Raw genomic sequence first — 10912 nt, 5'->3', positions numbered from 1 at the left:
CTTATGGAGAAGGACCCGGCTACCCAATATTTGGTCGACCTTATCAAGCAGGGTAAAACTCGACAGTTCTGGCTAGATGGGAAGCTAGTGAAGACAAAGGGAGACCGCATATATGTTCCTAAGGGCGGAGATCTGAGGAAATCACTAATTACGGAATGCCATGACACAATTTGGGTGGGGCATCCCGGAGAGGAACGCACTTGTGCACTATTACAACATGCATACTACTGGCCTCAAATGCGGGACGACATTGCAACATATGTAAAAACTTATTGAAGACAAAGGGAGACCGCCTATATGTTCCTAAGGGCGGAGATCTGAGGAAATCACTAATTACGGAATGCCATGACACAATTTGGGTGGGGCATCCCGGAGAGGAACGCACTTGTGCACTACTACAACGTGCATACTACTGGCCTCAAATGCAGGACGACATTGCAACATATGTAAAAACTTGTCTTATTTGTCAACAAGATAAGGCAGATCATCAGAAAAAGCCAGGCTTGCTGGAGCCCCTTTCCGTTCCAACCCGGCCATTTGAAAGTGTATCGATGGACTACATTATTGGGTTGCCAAAAGTTGAGGATTTTGGCACTATCATTGTCGTGGTGGACCGTCTATCAAAATATGCAACTTTCATTGCAGCGTCTAAGTATGTATCTACAGAAGAGACATCTCAACTCTTCTTCAAACATATTGTCAAATACTGGGGGCTGCCTAAGGACATCGTCAGTGATCGAGATCCTCGTTTCACTGGCATATTTTGGACTGAGTTGTTCAAACTTCTTGGTTCAACTTTGAGCATGAGTTCCAGTTTTCATCCACAATCTGACGGACAGACAGAGCGCTTCAATTCTATGCTAAAAGAATATCTTCGACACTTTATCTCTACTTCGCAGAAAAACTGGGTAAAACTTTTGGATGCGGCCCAAATTTGCTTCAATGCCCAAAAGAGCTCTTCCACCAATAAGAGTCCTTTTGAGATTGTTACTGGCCAGCAACCGCTACTCCCTCATACCGTTGATATCGAACGAAGTACCAAGTCCCCTCAAGCAAAGAGCTTTTCTCAAGAGTGGAAACGAAATATTGAAATTGCTCGGAGTTATCTTGAAAAAACTCAAAAATGGTATAAAGAGGCCGCAGATCTAAAGCGCCGTTTTATTGAATTCAATGTTGGAGATCTGGTAATGGTTAAGCTTCCCGACAGAAATGTTTACAAACCAACAAGAGGGAAGGACTTAAGATTGTCACCAAAATACATTGGACCATTACCCATTGTGAAGAGGATTGGAAGAGTTGCATACAGAGTTGAACTCCCTTCATGGTGTAAAATCCACAAGGTCCTTCATGTTAGTGTGTTGAAGCCATACTTTTTTGATAAGGAGGACGCATCTAAAAATGAGTCAAAGCGACCTGTATTTGAACTGAAGAAAGCTGGAAAGAAGGTTACTGAAGCTATTCTTGACCATCGAATCACTCGGGCTTCTAGAAAAGATCATCAGGAGTACTTGGTCAAATGGATGGGATGCAGCAGCGAGGAGAATACTTAGGAAAGAGAAAAAGATCTCGGGGCCTTCAAATCATTAATTGAAGCGTATCATGCATTGATGGCACCGAGGACGTCGCCAAAATAAATGGAGGAGAATGTCAAGGACCGCAGTTTTACTTAGCCTCTTGACACTATCGCAGCCGCAGTTTGCCCAACTTCGGCCGCAAATTGTAAATATTACTTCAAGTTTGAGTTGTAATTTTCTTTTCATTGTAATAGTTATTTTAATTGTAAAATAGCTCTGATATTGGTAAAAGATTAGTATGATTCCTCGTCTTTTAAACGTCTACTCCCGTCACTTGGGTTTTTGTTCAGAATGCTATTATAGGGGGTATTAGTCATTCAAAAATCTTTCAAACTCACTGGTGTCCGCCCCCTGCACCAGCATTTGTAATTTTTTGCTTTCATCAATTGTAATGTTCAGTTTTCATCAATCAATGTTCAATTTACTTTCAATGTATTCAAATTCTCAATTGTAAGCTTTCTACAAAATTACAATCAAATTTTCTTTCGTCCCGACGCGATCGAGAAAAGACGAAAGGTAGTCTAGCGAGGCAGACTACTGTCGCACGGTGTCCCTTTCTATGCCAAGAAGAAAGGCACCCCGTGAAACTCGGGCTGGACGGGCTCAAGCTTTTTTCGAGCCGAGCTGATGAGCTTGATTACCATCCCTACCTGAGGCACATGGGTTTGAAAATTGGGCTTTGCTAGAGCTTTGAGTGGGGTCTGCTCGGACTTTTTTTTGGGTTGAATCACGTGTTGCCCAAACTGATTAGTCAAATTGACACGCCTATTGATAACATAAACATAATGCCTTCTAATTTAATAGCTTGGATATTGTTAATGATTTATGTTGTTTATTTTGTTGTTACCCCATCAAATGAATACAAAATTTTAAATTTCGAAAAAGTATTTAAACATTTATTTATTTATTATTATTCAACTACAATTTCAAAAATAAGGGCTTCATCTGTAATTATACTATTTAGAAAGCATTAAGCAAATAATGAAGAAAATATCTTTCTTGGATCACAAGTTAAATGACCAAAGCTTAAGAGCCTACTGTTATGCCTCTTCTTTGGAGGCCCCAAATAACAGCCGCATAACAACTAGCTAACAAGCTAGGCCAGCCCTCCATTAACAAGTGTTAGAACACCTATTGAAACAATATAAAATATAGAAGTATATCTTTACTCTCCATCGAACCTTACACTTTTTGTATAATATACTTAGACCATATTATCTCTCTCGATAATAATAAAATCCACTTGCAATTCAATTGGTGATCAAGCAATTGAAAAGAATGATAAAAATTATAACAAATATTCACAAATCAAATCAAATTAAAGTCAAAATAATTAATTAAAAACTAAAAATATCATAACAAGGGTTTATCTCATCCTAACAAAGTATAAAACTAGTCTAATATATTGAAATTATAAGAATCGTACTTAATTGGAAAGACATAACCCGAACTTTTGATAAATTGAGAAGATGAAACTAAATCTTGAAATTTTGAATCTCTTCAATTGTTTCTTAATGAATCTCCACTTGCGCTTCTTGCCTTTGCCCAAAAATCAAGTTTGAATATTCATTTGATTAAAATTTTGCAAGGCCCTTTAATTCTCTCACAAAAATTATGAATTTTCCTCCGTTGATAATAATAATTGATGAATGTTAGAGTATAATATGTATATGAGAGATCTAGGAGAGGATTTTTAATGCATTTTGCTGTTAGATATTTCTGAGAGTCGAATATTGATTGAAAATAACCTCCAAATTGACTTTCGAAAGGATTCCAATTGAATAAAGAAAGTTACCTTGGCGAGCATGTTTTTGTCTTTGCACAACAGTCAGTATTTTGGCCAAATATCTCTCTCCCAATATTTGATTGAAGCAATTATAAATGCATTGGAAATGCAAGGAAAAGAGTTATAATGTTGATAGATAGAGTTTTATCCAATTTGAACGTTTACTATGCTAAAAATAGGTCTAAATCTTCGGCTAAAAATCAAGAATATAACTTGTACAATTGAAAATTGATTTTTGATAATATTTTGACAATATTCCGTTCATTTTTTTACTCCTAATTGCATCGAATTGACTCTTAGAAATCTTTAAAGATTATCTTATGGTTCGAATTAACTATTGAATATTTATAATTTGATTCTCAAACTTTAGACTTTGCCTTTTTTTTCCCTTCTTCCTGTCAATTCCACTTTCAATCATCAAATTTTATCTAATAAATGAAATATACAATAAATTAGGCTATAATTACTTTTAAAAAATTATTAAATATCTATATTTTTAGGTCCAAATAAATGAATAAAATATACTTTTCAAATACTCTTAAACTTAAACATTGATTTGTCTTCAAACAAAACCATAATCTAACTTAACAAACACATACACATAAACATAAAAAATGTTTTGGACAGAGAATCTTACTTTTTACCTGAAGATTTGATCTTGTATTAAATCTATAAACAACTTCAAAATTACAATACCAAAATTAATATCCACTTCTCCAATACAACGTCGACTTGTTTGTGAAGAATTAAGTAAAAATTAATGAATTCACAAGTTGTTCCAATTTTCAACCTTTAATGGTCAAATATGTCCCATCATCATTTGTAAGATTCACACACTCTAAAACTTATTCTTTTTCACTTTTTCTCATTGTGTGATCTGAGATAGAATCTTTATATTAACTTCTCACCTTCTATAGTTTAGATAGATATCACTAAGTGCAAGTCAGTGCTTCAACAAATAAGGATCCTCCAAATATTTGATTACTTCGACTTCTAAGACTCAACTAGACTAATAATCGCTTATCAAAATTCAAATTCTCTCAAACAAGTGTCTAAGACTTAACCGAGGCATCTTGTGCGTCTTCTGTTACATGCTCTCTTTGTTTCCCCAGCATTCTCTCCATTATACATTCTAGATGACACATGTCACGATATATATATATATATATATATATAATGGTCAAACATGTCCCATCGTCATTTGTAAGATTCACACACTCCAAAACTTATTCTTTTTCACCTTTTTCCCATTGTGTGGTCTAAGATGGAATCTTTATATTAACTTCTCACCTTCTATAGTTTAGATGGATATCACTAAATGCAAGTCAGTGCTTCAACAAATAAGGATCCTCCAAATATTTGATTGCCTCGACTTCTAAGACTCAACTAGACTAATAATCCCTTATCAAAATTCAAATTTTCTCAAACAAGTGTCTAAGACTTAACCGAGGCATCTTGTGCGTCTTCTATTGCATGCAATTTTTTTTCCTAGCATTCTCTCCATTAAACTTTCTATATATACATACATACATATATATATTCTCTCCATTAAACTTTCTATACATACATACATACATATATATGTGTGTGTGTGTGTGTGTGCAATGTCTTTCATTAAATATCTATTCAAACAAATCGACCTCTAACTTAAGACTTTCGCTATATTTTATCCCATTGATCTTAAACAATCTATACAAAAAATTTCACACATAGATTATAAATTTTGGCCCAAATATGCAGAATGAAGTGCGGTCTTGGTAAAGCATCTAGATTATACTATTTCAACCTATAAAACATATGAATCAATTTACTTATTCACAATGTCTAACTTAATTCACATGCTCAATTAATATCAAATCTTACATGAATAAGCATCAATCAATCTAAGCGTATAACATATTCATAATTTATGAATCAACACATAATCTCGAATATATTCATCATTGTCAGCAGGATGCCTAACCCATACAGGCAAACAAAAGAAACTATTTCTTTTGAAATTTTTCAAAATATTCATTTTTTTGTATTTTTCTTATAAATAAAGCAATAAACACTACAACATATAAAAAGTAAAAACTCAATCTTTTTTCGCCCCCAAACTTAAAGTGTAGATTGTCCCCAATGTCTTATAGTATACATAAGCATATAAATGGGTGGGGAAGAAAAGAAAAATAGTACTCTACGAATTTTTTGTCAGATATTTTTGAAGTAGCTTGTTGAAACAATACATTTCATTTATCAAATTGCTAAGCTCTTTTCGATTGATATCCAAATATTTGTCAAGGCCGAAAAAAGGAAATTATAAGAGTAAAAAGATAGTGAAAACCGTAGCATGTTTGATAACCAATTTTTTTACATCTCTAGAACCTAGAGGTGCGCACCATATGATTTTTCTACTATTTTTTACTCAAATAAATTATTCTCTTATCAGGCTAAGTACAGATATGATGACCCATATATTGAAACAAAATGTGCCTACAACTAATGGAATCTGCGAACTATATGCAATGCAGATGTTGAAAGCATAATAAATATCATGGTTAGTAAATTGGGTTGCCTCTTAACAATCGTTTAACTTATAGTATTTAATTAGACTGTACGGAGGAACTGATCATAGTGATTCATGTTGGATTCATGTAACATTACATTCCTTGCAATTTCCATCTTTACATCATTTTTTTGCCCTTCAAACTTGAGCTTTCCATTCTCTTCTCGGGCAAGGCTTCCTATACGTTTAGGCTTTGTCTTATTCGACCCTTATTGAACTTCTTCAGCAACATATTTGGCCTCCTCCAGGACTAATGGTTGCTTTGATGGATTATGAAGTTTAAAGCTCTCATGTGCATCCTCTATCCTCACAGTCATCTCACTATTTTCCATGTCAATCAATGTTCGACTTGTTGATAGAAAAGATCGACATAAGATTACTGACATATATGGGTTCTTCGAGGTCCATAACAAGGAAGTTTATCAGGAATATCAAATTTATCTTCCATTCGAAACTTTTTGCTTGGGAACCAAGGAGCATTTTTGCCAATCCTAGTACTTTTAGTGGTACCATTCCAATGCCTATTGCTTGAGGTTTTCATTTCTCGAGCTTAAGTTATTTTGACCTCTGCTTGTTCTGGCCTTATCTATTACCATAGAAAAATTCAAGCCTTGAATTCTTGACATATGTACATCTCGTGACAATTCGAGATTTAGCCCTCCAATGAAACAATCAATTTTACTTTGCTAGTAGTGGTCACGTGAGTTGCAAACATGACAATTCTTCAAACTTCTTAATGTACTCAGATACAGCCATTAATTCTGGCTTTAAAAAATAGAAATTCATTTAACTTTTGCTATTTGGCTGCAGAAGAGAAATATTTTGCTCGAGCGTTTTCGCAAAAAGTTTCCCAAGTCATGTCTTGAGCTTCTCCAGTGCTGGTTAAGGTATCCCACCAATGTCCAGCATTTCCCCTTAACATAAATGATACACATATAACTTTTTCGGATTCCGAAATATGTGCATATGTAAAGACACGTTCCGTGGTATAAATCCAATTTTTCACTTCAATTGGATCCTTCGCATCCTCAAACACCGGGGGTTTTAATTGTTGAAAACGATTACTAGAATCATTTTCTTCCTTGGTCCTAGAAGATTCTCCATTTGAAGTGTAATTGTTGATTAGTGTATTTATCTATAGAGCTTGACGTCGGACCAATCGAGTCAAGTGTTCAATTGATGCAATGTTACTATCACTTTGACTATTCTAAGACATTTCCTGGTCTATTACAAAACAACAATGTCCATTAATGATCTATAAAATTTTCTCAAGGATTGAAGATCAACTATCAGAAAGTTTCGTTTATCCCTCAACCTATAGTACCCAAATTTTGGCATTACAGTTTGTCTAGAAAACTCTTATTTGGTCGAGTGCCTATGGTGTGTATGGCTAAGGAAGAAATTTGATTTTAAGAGGGAGATTTTGGTATCCCCTTACCTTAGTACTATTCTTGTGAGCAGACAATGAAATTTATGAAATATATGGAAGTGAGGGGTGAATAGTTGTTTTGAGTGGCACGAGATGAAAGTAATAGCGCTTCACCACTACCTTCAAAGGCTCCAATCAGTTATAGCTCCTGAACACATTCCCTTTTCAGGTTTCGAAGCTTTTATGGTCGAGTTTCAAAGGTTTCAAATTGAAACTCGAGCAAATTTTCAAGCCTTAATCATATGTAAAGTGCCTTATCTTAAGCCCAAACCATGTTCTTTGCATGGGTTGACGAATAAAGTAGATAGGATAAGTTGAAGGATCGATTTGATGACATAGACACTAATGAGGGTAACATTTAACCTTTTTTTTTTTTTTTATTGTTACCTCTTGCAATTTGATGTCCTTATGAAGCATTGTACTTATGTTTATATCTCCTATTTAGTAAAAGGCTCACTTTGTATTACCGACTTTTAGAACAATAAGAAAACGTTTCACTTAGAATATAAGACTTACGTTGTGAATTGATGCCAGAAGTCAAAATTTGCATATATGTCACGTCTCAAGATTGAGTTTAAAACCTTGGCTCTAATACCATAATTGTCAGCTCATAATTGTCAGCTCCCAATCATGTCATTTAACTTTAAACTTATGTATAGAGATTGCAAATTTTGAATACTTTGTGAAGAGAAAATTTTTTGACAATTTGTAAGGCGTGAAATAGGAAAGCAACACCAACTATAAGATAGTTGAAATTTTTCTTACATACTTTGTTACATTGCAAAAGGCATAATAAAGACTAGCAACTACACAAAATTTGCATTACACAAAAGTCGCACTACACAAAAGTTGCACTACATACCATACCTTACAACCATAACCAACCTATTTGTACTATTATTTATTCTACATATCAAAGAGCACACGAACAAATTTATTCTTCAGAAAAACTATCTGAAAATAAGTACACCATAGTAGTGGCCTTGAAGTAGTCAATATAGTAATGGGATCCCACAAAGTGGTGGAAGCCCAGAAAATCTAGATATGTCATCCACGTGTGAACTTCTTTAACATACATGCAATACCGACCATCTTTCGGAGTCATCCATTCACCCGAGATAAAGTCAATGCATTCAATAGCCATCATCTACAAGTAAAAATATATGTATAAAAAAATAATGTGCATATACTTGTTCAATGAGTAATTCATACCATAATTTTTTTAATAAGGAAATAATGGGCCCTAATTACAAATGTTCAATTCTAACCGTGCGTGCAAGTTGAGAATAATAATATATGAGCTCATTAGTGAATTACACCAATTTGATGCAAAATCAATAATATCAAGCATTATCCAATGCAATGTCAATTGGTAGAATCTTGGAAATTGGATGAAAATGATCGATAAATATGGAACTGGACTAGTGATATACGTGATAGTATTTCAATTTTCATAACAGAAAGTATATCGTACGTGGGAATATACTATGACTTACGAAAGTTGAATGTTAACCCTCTCAGTATGACATGGAACTGAGATTTATATTCAACGAGGATTCATCCATTCGAATGAAGGTAAATACGAAGATTCGAATGAAGTGAATGAGAATGCCAATGATTTTTGGGACACGATCGAGATAGCTCGCCAAGATGATGTAGTTATTCCTAAGAGAGTTACTCATCATCGTGATCTCGCTATTACACACAGAACTTTGTTGGTAATCCACGACAACGAGAATAAAAATGAAATGACAAATAAGGATTTGATTGTTTTATCCCATCAGATATATAAGCGTTGTGGAAGCCCAAGAGCTTAATCGAGTGGACCATCCTATAATCTTCTCATTTGATTTCCAATGATAAGGATTTACATGTCGAGCAGCTATTTGAAACAAAAATAAAAAATAAAAAAAAAATTGCTGGAAGGAAGCTGTGTTTCGGATGTCATTAAAATACAACTTTGAGTTCGAGATAAATAAATGAAATAAGTCATTGTTGACGATTGTATACGTGCACGGCAGTTGCCGTTGGCATTTTTGAGCGACTAAGATGAACATAAATGAGTTATTTGTAACTTGCAAATATGCATGGAACATACTTGCGAAGTGGGAATTCATTGAAAAATGATCATAGGTAGCTCGAGCAAGATTTATTGGCTAACAAATAATGCACAAATATCAAGGTCCATGAACGATCTACAGATGAAGGTTACCATGCTAAAAAATCTAAAAAATATGGGTGGGGTGGGGAAGAAAAGAGGTACACTCTGTGAAAACATTTTAACATATAGGAGTCATACCTCCACCATTGAAAGAGTAACTTTTTTCCTATACCGCCCATACCAAGATCATATATTCTTCGATCACATATTCTTCCACTTATCTCGCTTTGAGCAATGTCATCATAAAGCACCTGGTCATTCGTACGGAAACATAATTTACCCTCCACAATTAGTAAATTGACAAGCCTCTTGAAAATGATGAACAGTTGGGCCATTTTCTTGATCTGATTTCTCTTTCTATGGTAGGAAAACCAAGTTGTTTGAGTTGTGTAGCCTTTTGAGAGTAATGAATCCAACACATTACATTGTGATCAGATGCCCATCCTGTCCAAATAACAAGTTGGGTTGTCATTTAATAAAGGTGGACAAAATACAGTTCAGTCCAATTTCCTTTATCACTGGACAAAACAGAGGGTATTTTACACAAAATTTATTTATTTATTTTCCCTAATTATAAGGGTGGCGAAACCAAAACAGACCTTTTTGATCCAGTTCTGTTTTCACACAATACAGGCTCACTTCAAAATAAAAATAAAATATAAGCATAAAATTTAGTAGTTTCTTCATATTACTCATTGTTTCAAGCTCTATGCCATGAATGGCCAAAAAGGAAATTAACAGCTGACCCGATGATAAGGCGAGGAACAGATGAGCAAGAAAACCATATCCCAATAAATTCATACAGATCTCTAATACGTGGATCGAACAAACTTATCTTGAAAAATTAAAGCTTATTTGTATAAATCTAAAAAATTTACACCTTTCTAATCCTCATAAAGAAGATGAGAAATATTTTAATTCATGCCCAGATGGGAAAAATCTACCCATATACTGCTCCAATAGGTGAGTATTTCTTACCCGATCTAATGGAATTGAAGCCGATGGCGGCGTTGAAGACAGATGGTTGAGGCGTGAGCTTCTTGTTTTCTTCACACTATAGGGTTTCATGTCCTTTTAACCATTTAGTTTGTCACAGCCGGCCACCAAGGGAATGATCTGGAGCGTGTCGGGCTAAAAGAAAAAGACATACTCTCTTGGCCTCATTTGGATAAAAGTAATTTTGTTTTTCACAAATTAAGAAAATGTATTTAATATTATTGAAAAAATAATTTTTGCAAAATTTTTTCTTAAGTTTATCATTATTTAATTATCAACAACTAGTAATAAATAAAGTGAAAAATGTGTTTTTGTCCATGTTTCCAAGAAGAGTGAGAACATGAGTGTATGCATTTTAATAATTTCAAGACGGTAAATTAAAATCTGTACAATTTGAAGATTGAGTGGCAGGAATTGA

General features: G+C 34.3%; 1 protein-coding gene across 2 annotated transcripts in view; it reads right to left on the bottom strand.

Annotated features, from left to right (window-relative positions):
- LOC111370386 overlaps positions 1–10625 on the bottom strand; it is a 27566-nt gene extending 16941 nt beyond the window's left edge. Inside the window, exons 1-3 of one of the 2 annotated variants that reach the window (XR_002698403.1) lie at positions 10477–10619; positions 9637–9942; positions 8059–8484 (exon numbers count right to left, since the gene is read on the bottom strand). The gene's annotated coding sequence lies outside the window, so the exon portion shown is untranslated. Of the gene's footprint in view, positions 1–8058; positions 8485–9636; positions 9943–10476 lie in introns of those variants that run through there. The other variant, XM_022992068.1, reaches the window with a different exon arrangement.
- Between the last annotated feature and the right edge of the window lie 287 nt (positions 10626–10912).

This window comes from Olea europaea, chromosome 21, assembly GCF_002742605.1.
Source record: "Olea europaea var. sylvestris chromosome 21, O_europaea_v1, whole genome shotgun sequence".
Lineage (NCBI taxonomy): Eukaryota > Viridiplantae > Streptophyta > Magnoliopsida > Lamiales > Oleaceae > Olea > Olea europaea.
This window is presented reverse-complemented; position numbering and strand designations above follow the sequence as displayed.